We start from the raw sequence: 12,590 nt of genomic DNA on the forward strand, positions 1-12,590 counted from the left end.
CAGAATGTCCAAAGTTTCAGCGGGATTTCCAAAATGTTGAAAGGAACTCGAAACATGTCAACCTCGGTTTTGAGAATCTCTCCCGGAGTTTGAGAGATTTGGACGTGAAAGGGTACCAATCGTGTCGGGGTCGGGAACCCTTCGCGAGAATGTCCAAAGTTTCAGTGGGATTTCCAAAATGTTGAAAGGAACTCGAAACATGTCAACCTTGGTTTTGAGAATCTCTCCCGGAGTTTGAGAGATTTGGACGTGAAAGGGTACCAGTCTTGTCGGGGATTGGGAACCCTTCGCGAGAATGTCCAAAGTTTCAGCGTGATTTCCAAAATGTTGAAAGGAACTCGAAACATGTCAACCTTGGTTTTGAGAATCTCTCCCGGAGTTTGAGAGATTTGGACGTGAAAGGGTACCAATCTTGTCGGGGATTGGGAACCCTTCGCGAGAATGTCCAAAGTTTCAGCGGGATTTCCAAAATGTTGAAAGGAACTCGAAACATGTCAACCTTGGTTTTGAGAATCTCTCCCGGAGTTTGAGAGATTTGGACGTGAAAGGGTACCAATCTTGTCGGGGATTGGGAACCCTTCGCGAGAATGTCCAAAGTTTCAGCGGGATTTCCAAAATGTTGAAAGGAACTCGAAACATGTCAACCTTGGTTTTGAGAATCTCTCCCGGAGTTTGAGAGATTTGGACATGAAAGGGTACCAATCTTGTCGGGGATTGGGAACCCTTCGCGAGAATGTCCAAAGTTTCAGCGGGATTTCTAAAATGTTGAAAGGAGCTCGAAACATGTCAACCTTGGTTTTGAGAATCTCTCCCGGAGTTTGAGAGATTTGGACGTGAAAGGGTACCAATCTTGTCAGGGATTGGGAACCCTTCGCGAGAATGTCCAAAGTTTCAGCGGGATTTCCAAAATGTTGAAAGGAACTCGAAACATGTCAACCTTGGTTTTGAGAATCTCTCCCGGAGTTTGAGAGATTTGGACGTGAAAGGGTACCAGTCTTGTCGGGGATTGGGAACCCTTCGCGAGAATGACCAAAGTTTCAGCGGGATTTCTAAAATGTTGAAAGGAACTCGAAACATGTCAACCTTGGTTTTGAGAATCTCTTTCGGAGTTTGAGAGATTTGGACGTGAAAGGGTACCAGTCTTGTCGGGGATTGGGAACCCTTCGCGAGAATGTCCAAAGTTTCAGCAGGATTTCCAAAATGTTGAAAGGAACTCGAAACATGTCAACCTTGGTTTTGAGAATCTCTCCGGGAGTTTGAGAGATTTGGACGTGAAAGGGTACCAGTCTTGTCGGGGATTGGGAACCCTTCGCGAGAATGTCCAAAGTTTCAGCGGGATTTCCAAAATGTTGAAAGGAACTCGAAACATGTCAACCTCGGTTTTGAGAATCTCTTTCAGACTTTGAGAGATTTGGACGTGAAAGGGTACCAATCGTGTCGGGGTCGGGAACCCTTCGCGAGAATGTCCAAAGTTTCAGCGGGATTTCCAAAATGTTGAAAGGAACTCGAAACATGTCAACCTTGGTTTTGAGAATCTCTCCCGGAGTTTGAGAGATTTGGACGTGAAAGGGTACCAGTCTTGTCGGGGATTGGGAACCCTTCGCGAGAATGTCCAAAGTTTCAGCGGGATTTCCAAAATGTTGAAAGGAACTCGAAACATGTCAACCTCGGTTTTGAGAATCTCTTTCAGACTTTGAGAGACTTGGACGTGAAAGGGTACCAATCGTGTCGGGGTCGGGAACCCTTCGCGAGAATGTCCAAAGTTTCAGTGGGATTTCCAAAATGTTGAAAGGAACTCGAAACATGTCAACCTTGGTTTTGAGAATCTCTCCCGGAGTTTGAGAGATTTGGACGTGAAAGGGTACCAGTCTTGTCGGGGATTGGGAACCCTTCGCGAGAATGTCCAAAGTTTCAGCGTGATTTCCAAAATGTTGAAAGGAACTCGAAACATGTCAACCTTGGTTTTGAGAATCTCTCCCGGAGTTTGAGAGATTTGGACGTGAAAGGGTACCAATCTTGTCGGGGATTGGGAACCCTTCGCGAGAATGTCCAAAGTTTCAGCGGGATTTCCAAAATGTTGAAAGGAAATCGAAACATGTCAACCTTGGTTTTGAGAATCTCTCCCGGAGTTTGAGAGATTTGGACATGAAAGGGTACCAATCTTGTCGGGGATTAGGAACCCTTCGCGAGAATGTCCAAAGTTTCAGCGGGATTTCCAAAATGTTGAAAGGAACTCGAAACATGTTGACCTTGGTTTTGACAATCTCTCCCGGAGTTTGAGAGATTTGGACGTGAAAGGGTACCAGTCTTGTCGGGGATTGGGAACCCTTCGCGAGAATGTCCAAAGTTTCAGCGTGATTTCCAAAATGTTGAAAGGAACTCGAACCATGTCAACCTTGGTTTTGAGAATCTCTCCCGGAGTTTGAGAGATTTGGACGTGAAAGGGTACCAATCTTGTCAGGGATTGGGAACCCTTCGCGAGAAAGTCCAAAGTTTCAGCGGGATTTCCAAAATGTTGAAAGGAAATCGAAACATGTCAACCTTGGTTTTGAGAATCTCTCCCGGAGTTTGAGAGATTTGGACGTGAAAGGGTACCAATCTTGTCGGGGATTGGGAACCCTTCGCGAGAATGTCCAAAGTTTCAGCGGGATTTCCAAAATGTTGAAAGGAACTCGAAACATGTCAACCATGGTTTTGAGAATCTCTCCCGGAGTTTGAGAGATTTGGACGTGAAAGGGTACCAATCTTCTCGAAGATTGGGAACCCTTCGCGACAATGTCCAAAGTTTCAGCGGGATTTCCAAAATGTTGAAAGGAACTCGAAACATGTCAACCTTGGTTTTGAGAATCTCTCCCGGAGTTTGAGAGATTTGGACATGAAAGGGTACCAATCTTGTCGGGGATTGGGAACCCTTCGCCAGAATGTCCAAAGTTTCAGCGGGATTTCCAAAATGTTGAAAGGAACTCGAAACATGTCAACCTTGGTTTTGAGAATCTCTCCCGGAGTTTGAGAGATTTGGACGTGAAAGGGTACCAATCTTGTCGGGGATTGGGAACCCTTCGCGACAATGTCCAAAGTTTCAGCGGGATTTCCAAAATGTTGAAAGGAACTCGAAACATGTCAACCATGGTTTTGAGAATCTCTCCCGGAGTTTGAGAGATTTGGACGTGAAAGGGTACCAATCTTGTCGGGGATCGGGAACCCTTCGCGAGAAAGTCCAAGGTTTCAGTGGGATTTCCAAAATGTTGAAAAAAACTCGAAACATGTCAACCTTGGTTTTGAGAATCTCTCCCGGAGTTTGAGAGATTTGGACGTGAAAGGGTACCAGTCTTGTCGGGGATTTGGAACCCTTCGTCATAATGTCCAATGTTTCAGCGGGATTTCCAAAATGTTGAGAAGAACTCGAAACATGTCAACCTTGGTTTTGAGAATCTCTCCCAGAGTTTGAGAGATTTGGACGTGAAAGGACACCAGTCTTGTCGGGGATTGGGAACCCTTCGCCAGAATGTCCAAAGTTTCAGCGGGATTTCCAAAATGTTGAAAGGAACTCGAAACATGTCAACCTTGGTTTTGAGAATCTCTCCCGGAGTTTGAGAGATTTGGACGTGAAAGGGTACCAATCTTGTCGGGGATTGGGAACCCTTCGCGAGAATGTCCAAAGTTTCAGCGTGATTTCTAAAATGTTGAAAGGAACTCGAAACATGTCAACCTTGGTTTTGAGAATCTCTCCCGGAGTTTGAGAGATCTGGACGTGAAAGGGTACCAATCGTGTCGGGGATCGGGAACCCTTCGCGAGAATGTCCAAAGTTTCAGCGGGATTTCCAAATTGTTGAAAGGAACTCGAAACATGTCAACCTTGGTTTTGAGAATCTCTCCCGGAGTGTGAGAGATTTGGACGTGAAAGGGTACCAGTCTTGTCGGGGATCGGGAACCCTTCGCGAGAATGTCCAAAGTTTCAGCGGGATTTCCAAAAGGTTGAAAGGAACTCGAAACATGTCAGCCTTGGTTTTGAGAATCTCTCCCGGAGTTTGAGAGATTTGGACGTGATAGGGTACCAGTCTTGTCGGGGATTGGGAACCCTTCGCCAGAATGTCCAAAGTTTCAGCGGGATTTCCAAAATGTTGAGAGGAACTCGAAACATGTCAACCTTGGTTTTGAGAATCTCTTTCGGAGTTTGAGAGATTTGGACGTGAAAGGGTACCAGTCTTGTCGGGGATTGGGAACCCTTCGCGAGAATGTCCAAAGTTTCAGCAGGATTTCCAAAATGTTGAAAGGAACTCGAAACATGTCAACCTTGGTTTTGAGAATCTCTCCGGGAGTTTGAGAGATTTGGACGTGAAAGGGTACCAGTCTTGTCGGGGATTGGGAACCCTTCGCGAGAATGTCCAAAGTTTCAGCGGGATTTCCAAAATGTTGAAAGGAACTCGAAACATGTCAACCTCGGTTTTGAGAATCTCTTTCAGACTTTGAGAGATTTGGACGTGAAAGGGTACCAATCGTGTCGGGGTCGGGAACCCTTCGCGAGAATGTCCAAAGTTTCAGCGGGATTTCCAAAATGTTGAAAGGAACTCGAAACATGTCAACCTTGGTTTTGAGAATCTCTCCCGGAGTTTGAGAGATTTGGACGTGAAAGGGTACCAGTCTTGTCGGGGATTGGGAACCCTTCGTGAGAATGTCCAAAGTTTCAGCAGAATATCCAAAATGTTGAAAGGAACTCGAAACATGTCAACCTTGGTTTTGAGAATCTCTCCCGGAGTTTGAGAGATTTGGACGTGAAAGGGTACCAGTCTTGTCGGGGATTGGGAACCCTTCGCGAGAATGTCCAAAGTTTCAGCGGGATTTCCAAAATGTTGAAAGGAACTCGAAACATGTCAACCTTGGTTTTGAGAATCTCTCCCGGAGTTTGAGAGATTTGGACGTGAAAGGGTACCAATCTTGTCAGGGATTGGGAACCCTTCGCGAGAAAGTCCAAAGTTTCAGCGGGATTTCCAAAATGTTGAAAGGAACTCGAAACATGTCAACCTTGGTTTTGAGAATCTCTCCCGGAGTTTGAGAGATTTGGACGTGAAAGGGTACCAATCTTGTCGGGGATTGGGAACCCTTCGCGAGAATGTCCAAAGTTTCAGCGGGATTTCCAAAATGTTGAAAGGAACTCGAAACATGTCAACCTTGGTTTTGAGAATCTCTCCCGGAGTTTGAGAGATTTGGACGTGAAAGGGTTCCAATCTTGTCGGGGATTGGGAACCCTTCGCGAGAATGTCCAAAGTTTCAGCGGGATTTCCAAAATGTTGAAAGGAACTCGAAACATGTCAACCATGGTTTTGAGAATCTCTCCCGGAGTTTGAGAGATTTGGACGTGAAAGGGTACCAGTCTTGTCGGGGATTGGGAACCCTTCGCGAGAATGTCCAAAGTTTCAGCGGGATTTCCAAAATGTTGAAAGGAACTCGAAACATGTCAACCTTGGTTTTGAGAATCTCTCCCGGAGTTTGAGAGATTTGGACGTGAAAGGGTACCAATCTTGTCAGGGATTGGGAACCCTTCGCCAGAATATGCAAACTTTCAGCAGGATTTCCAAAATGTTGAAAGGAACTCGAAACATGTCAACCTTGGTTTTGAGAATCTCTCCCGGAGTTTGAGAGATTTGGACGTGAAAGGGTACCAATCTTGTCGGGGATTGGGAACCCTTCGCGAGAATGTCCAAAGTTTCAGCGGGATTTCCAAAATGTTGAAAGGAACTCGAAACATGTCAACCTTGGTTTTGAGAATCTCTCCCGGAGTTTGAGAGATTTGGACGTGAAAGGGTTCCAATCTTGTCGGGGATTGGGAACCCTTCGCGAGAATGTCCAAAGTTTCAGCGGGATTTCCAAAATGTTGAAAGGAACTCGAAACATGTCAACCATGGTTTTGAGAATCTCTCCCGGAGTTTGAGAGATTTGGACGTGAAAGGGTACCAGTCTTGTCGGGGATTGGGAACCCTTCGCGAGAATGTCCAAAGTTTCAGCGGGATTTCCAAAATGTTGAAAGGAACTCCAAACATGTCAACCTCGGTTTTGAGAATCTCTTTCAGACTTTGAGAGATTTGGACGTGAAAGGGTACCAATCGTGTCGGGGTCGGGAACCCTTCGCGAGAATGTCCAAAGTTTCAGCGGGATTTCCAAAATGTTGAAAGGAACTCGAAACATGTCAACCTTGGTTTTGAGAATCTCTCCCGGAGTTTGAGAGATTTGGACGTGAAAGGGTACCAATCTTGTCAGGGATTGGGAACCCTTCGCCAGAATATGCAAACTTTCAGCAGGATTTCCAAAATGTTGAAAGGAACTCGAAACATGTCAACCATGGTTTTGAGAATCTCTCCCGGAGTTTGAGAGATTTGGACGTGAAAGGGTACCAGTCTTGTCAGGGATTGGGAACCCTTCGCCAGAATATGCAAACTTTCAGCGGGATTTCCAAAATGTTGAAAGGAACTCGAAACATGTCAACCATGGTTTTGAGAATCTCTCCCGGAGTTTGAGAGATTTGGACGTGAAAGGGTACCAGTCTTGTCGGGGATTGGGAACCCTTCGCGAGAATGTCCAAAGTTTCAGCGGGATTTCCAAAATGTTGAAAGGAACTCGAAACATGTCAACCTTGGTTTTGAGAATCTCTCCCGGAGTTTGAGAGATTTGGATGTGAAAGGGTACCAATCTTGTGGGGTTTGGGAACCCTTCGCCAGAATGTCCAAAGTTTCAGCGGGATTTCCAAAATGTTGAAAGGAACTCGAAACATGTCAAACTTGGTTTTGAGAATCTCTCCCGGAGTTTGAGAGATTTGGACGTGAAAGGGTACCAGTCTTGTCGGGGATTGGGAACCCTTCGCGAGAATGTCCAAAGTTTCAGCAGGATTTCCAAAATGTTGAAAGGAACTCGAAACATGTCAACCTTGGTTTTGAGAATCTCTCCCGGAGTTTGAGAGATTTGGACGTGAAAGGGTACCAGTCTTGTCGGGGATTGGGAACCCTTCGCGAGAATGTCCAAAGTTTCAGCGGGATTTCCAAAATGTTGAAAGGAACTCGAAACATGTCAACCTTGGTTTTGAGAATCTCTCCCGGACTTTGAGAGATTTGGACGTGAAAGGGTACCAATCGTGTCGGGGTCGGGAACCCTTCGCGAGAATGTCCAAAGTTTCAGCGGGATTTCCAAAATGTTGAAAGGAACTCGAAACATGTCAACCTTGGTTTTGAGAATCTCTCCCGGAGTTTGAGAGATTTGGACATGAAAGGGTACCAATCTTGTCGGGGATTGGGAACCCTTGGCGAGAATGTCCAAAGTTTCAGCGGGATTTCCAAAATGTTGAAAGGAACTCGAAACATGTTGACCTTGGTTTTGACAATCTCTCCCGGAGTTTCAGAGATTTGGACGTGAAAGGGTACCAATCTTGTCAGGGATTGGGAACCCTTCGCGAGAAAGTCCAAAGTTTCAGCGGGATTTCCAAAATGTTGAAAGGAAATCGAAACATGTCAACCTTGGTTTTGAGAATCTCTCCCGGAGTTTGAGAGATTTGGACGTGAAAGGGTACCAATCTTGTCGGGGTTTGGGAACCCTTCGCGAGAAAGTCCAAAGTTTCAGCGGGATTTCCAAAATGTTGAAAGGAACTCGAAACATGTCAACCTTGGTTTTGAGAATCTCTCCCGGAGTTTGAGAGATTTGGACGTGAAAGGGTACCAGTCTTGTCGGGGATTGGGAACCCTTCGCGAGAATGACCAAAGTTTCAGCGGGATTTCTAAAATGTTGAAAGGAGCTCGAAACATGTCAACCTTGGTTTTGAGAATCTCTCCCGGAGTTTGAGAGATTTGGACGTGAAAGGGTACCAATCTTGTCGGGGATTGGGAACCCTTCGCGAGAATGTCCAAAGTTTCAGCGGGATTTCCAAAATGTTGAGAGGAACTCGAAACATGTCAACCTCGGTTTTGAGAATCTCTCCCGGAGTTTGAGAGATTTGGACGTGAAAGGGTACCAGTCTTGTCGGGGATTGGGAACCCTTCGCGAGAATGACCAAAGTTTCAGCGGGATTTCTAAAATGTTGAAAGGAACTCGAAACATGTCAACCTTGGTTTTGAGAATCTCTCCCGGAGTTTGAGAGATTTGGACGTGAAAGGGTACCAGTCTTGTCGGGGATTGGGAACCCTTCGCGAGAATGTCCAAAGTTTCAGCAGGATTTCCAAAATGTTGAAAGGAACTCGAAACATGTCAACCTTGGTTTTGAGAATCTCTCCCGGAGTTTGAGAGATTTGGACGTGAAAGGGTACCAGTCTTGTCGGGGATTGGGAACCCTTCGCGAGAATGTCCAAAGTTTCAGCGGGATTTCCAAAATGTTGAAAGGAACTCGAAACATGTCAACCTCGGTTTTGAGAATCTCTTTCAGACTTTGAGAGATTTGGACGTGAAAGGGTACCAATCGTGTCGGGGTCGGGAACCCTTCGCGAGAATGTCCAAAGTTTCAGCGGGATTTCCAAAATGTTGAAAGGAACTCGAAACATGTTGACCTTGGTTTTGACAATCTCTCCCGGAGTTTGAGAGATTTGGACGTGAAAGGGTACCAATCTTGTCGGGGATTGGGAAGCCTTCGCGAGAATGTCCAAAGTTTCAGCGGGATTTCCAAAATGTTGAAAGGAACTCGAACCATGTCAACCATGGTTTTGAGAATCTCTCCCGGAGTTTGAGAGATTTGGACGTGACAGGGTACCAATCTTGTCGAAGATTGGGAACCCTTCGCGACAATGTCCAAAGTTTCAGCGGGATTTCCAAAATGTTGAAAGGAACTCGAAACATGTCAACCTTGGTTTTGAGAATCTCTCCCGGAGTTTGAGAGATTTGGACATGAAAGGGTACCAATCTTGTCGGGGATTGGGAACCCTTCTCCAGAATGTCCAAAGTTTCAGCGGGATTTCCAAAATGTTGAAAGGAACTCGAAACATGTCAACCTTGGTTTTGAGAATCTCTCCCGGAGTTTGAGAGATTTGGACGTGAAAGGGTACCAATCTTGTCGGGGATTGGGAACCCTTCGCGACAATGTCCAAAGTTTCAGCGGGATTTCCAAAATGTTGAAAGGAACTCGAAACATGTCAACCTTGGTTTTGAGAATCTCTTTCAGACTTTGAGAGATTTGGACGTGAAAGGGTACCAATCGTGTCGGGGATTGGGAACCCTTCGCGAGAAAGTCCAAGGTTTCAGTGGGATTTCCAAAATGTTGAAAGGAACTCGAAACATGTCAACCTTGGTTTTGAGAATCTCTCCCGGAGTTTGAGAGATTTGGACGTGAAAGGGTACCAGTCTTGTCGGGGATTGGGAACCCTTCGCGAGAATGTCCAAAGTTTCAGCGTGATTTCCAAAATGTTGAAAGGAACTCGAAACATGTCAACCTTGGTTTTGAGAATCTCTCCCGGAGTATGAGAGATTTGGACGTGAAAGGGTACCAATCTTGTCGGGGATTGGGAACCCTTCGCGAGAATGTCCAAAGTTTCAGCGGGATTTCCAAAATGTTGAAAGGAACTCGAAACATGTCAACCATGGTTTTGAGAATCTCTCCCGGAGTTTGAGAGATTTGGACGTGAAAGGGTACCAGTCTTGTCGGGGATTGGGAACCCTTCGCGAGAATGTCCAAAGTTTCAGCGTGATTTCCAAAATGTTGAAAGGAACTCGAAACATGTCAACCTTGGTTTTGAGAATCTCTCCCGGAGTTTGAGAGATTTGGACGTGAAAGGGTACCAATCTTGTCGGGGATTGGGAACCCTTCGCGAGAATGTCCAAAGTTTCAGCGGGATTTCCAAAATGTTGAAAGGAACTCGAAACATGTCAACCTTGGTTTTGAGAATCTCTCCCGGAGTTTGAGAGATTTGGACGTGAAAGGGTACCAATCTTGTCAGGGATTGGGAACCCTTCGCGAGAAAGTCCAAAGTTTCAGCGGGATTTCCAAAATGTTGAAAGGAACTCGAAACATGTCAACCTTGGTTTTGAGAATCTCTCCCGGAGTTTGAGAGATTTGGACGTGAAAGGGTACCAATCTTGTCGGGGATTGGGAACCCTTCGCGAGAATGTCCAAAGTTTCAGCGGGATTTCCAAAATGTTGAAAGGAACTCGAAACATGTCAACCTTGGTTTTGAGAATCTCTCCCGGAGTTTGAGAGATTTGGACGTGAAAGGGTTCCAATCTTGTCGGGGATTGGGAACCCTTCGCGAGAATGTCCAAAGTTTCAGCGGGATTTCCAAAATGTTGAAAGGAACTCGAAACATGTCAACCATGGTTTTGAGAATCTCTCCCGGAGTTTGAGAGATTTGGACGTGAAAGGGTACCAGTCTTGTCGGGGATTGGGAACCCTTCGCGAGAATGTCCAAAGTTTCAGCGTGATTTCCAAAATGTTGAAAGGAACTCGAAACATGTCAACCTTGGTTTTGAGAATCTCTCCCGGAGTTTGAGAGATTTGGACGTGAAAGGGTACCAATCTTGTCAGGGATTGGGAACCCTTCGCCAGAATATGCAAACTTTCAGCAGGATTTCCAAAATGTTGAAAGGAACTCGAAACATGTCAACCTTGGTTTTGAGAATCTCTCCCGGAGTTTGAGAGATTTGGACGTGAAAGGGTACCAATCTTGTCGGGGATTGGGAACCCTTCGCGAGAATGTCCAAAGTTTCAGCGGGATTTCCAAAATGTTGAAAGGAACTCGAAACATGTCAACCTTGGTTTTGAGAATCTCTCCCGGAGTTTGAGAGATTTGGACGTGAAAGGGTTCCAATCTTGTCGGGGATTGGGAACCCTTCGCGAGAATGTCCAAAGTTTCAGCGGGATTTCCAAAATGTTGAAAGGAACTCGAAACATGTCAACCATGGTTTTGAGAATCTCTCCCGGAGTTTGAGAGATTTGGACGTGAAAGGGTACCAGTCTTGTCGGGGATTGGGAACCCTTCGCGAGAATGTCCAAAGTTTCAGCGGGATTTCCAAAATGTTGAAAGGAACTCGAAACATGTCAACCTCGGTTTTGAGAATCTCTTTCAGACTTTGAGAGATTTGGACGTGAAAGGGTACCAATCGTGTCGGGGTCGGGAACCCTTCGCGAGAATGTCCAAAGTTTCAGCGGGATTTCCAAAATGTTGAAAGGAACTCGAAACATGTCAACCTTGGTTTTGAGAATCTCTCCCGGAGTTTGAGAGATTTGGACGTGAAAGGGTACCAATCTTGTCAGGGATTGGGAACCCTTCGCCAGAATATGCAAACTTTCAGCAGGATTTCCAAAATGTTGAAAGGAACTCGAAACATGTCAACCATGGTTTTGAGAATCTCTCCCGGAGTTTGAGAGATTTGGACGTGAAAGGGTTCCAGTCTTGTCAGGGATTGGGAACCCTTCGCCAGAATATGCAAACTTTCAGCGGGATTTCCAAAATGTTGAAAGGAACTCGAAACATGTCAACCATGGTTTTGAGAATCTCTCCCGGAGTTTGAGAGATTTGGACGTGAAAGGGTACCAGTCTTGTCGGGGATTGGGAACCCTTCGCGAGAATGTCCAAAGTTTCAGCGGGATTTCCAAAATGTTGAAAGGAACTCGAAACATGTCAACCTTGGTTTTGAGAATCTCTCCCGGAGTTTGAGAGATTTGGATGTGAAAGGGTACCAATCTTGTGGGGTTTGGGAACCCTTCGCCAGAATGTCCAAAGTTTCAGCGGGATTTCCAAAATGTTGAAAGGAACGCGAAACATGTCAAACTTGGTTTTGAGAATCTCTCCCGGAGTTTGAGAGATTTGGACGTGAAAGGGTACCAGTCTTGTCGGGGATTGGGAACCCTTCGCGAGAATGTCCAAAGTTTCAGCAGGATTTCCAAAATGTTGAAAGGAACTCGAAACATGTCAACCTTGGTTTTGAGAATCTCTCCCGGAGTTTGAGAGATTTGGACGTGAAAGGGTACCAGTCTTTTCGGGGATTGGGAACCCTTCGCGAGAATGTCCAAAGTTTCAGCGGGATTTCCAAAATGTTGAAAGGAACTCGAAACATGTCAACCTTGGTTTTGAGAATCTCTTTCAGACTTTGAGAGATTTGGACGTGAAAGGGTACCAATCGTGTCGGGGTCGGGAACCCTTCGCGAGAATGTCCAAAGTTTCAGCGGGATTTCCAAAATGTTGAAAGGAACTCGAAACATGTCAACCTTGGTTTTGAGAATCTCTCCCGGAGTTTGAGAGATTTGGACATGAAAGGGTACCAATCTTGTCGGGGATTGGGAACCCTTGGCGAGAATGTCCAAAGTTTCAGCGGGATTTCCAAAATGTTGAAAGGAACTCGAAACATGTTGACCTTGGTTTTGAGAATCTCTCCCGGAGTTTGAGAGATTTGGACGTGAAAGGGTACCAATCTTGTCGGGGTTTGGGAACCCTTCGCGAGAAAGTCCAAAGTTTCAGCGGGATTTCCAAAATGTTGAAAGGAACTCGAAACATGTCAACCTTGGTTTTGAGAATCTCTCCCGGAGTTTGAGAGATTTGGACGTGAAAGGGTACCAGTCTTGTCGGGGATTGGGAACCCTTCGCGAGAATGACCAAAGTTTCAGCGGGATTTCTAAAATGTTGAAAGGA

Source organism: Streptopelia decaocto (assembly GCF_964273445.1).
Source record: "Streptopelia decaocto genome assembly, contig: HAP1_SCAFFOLD_30, whole genome shotgun sequence".
NCBI classification, from domain to species: domain Eukaryota; kingdom Metazoa; phylum Chordata; class Aves; order Columbiformes; family Columbidae; genus Streptopelia; species Streptopelia decaocto.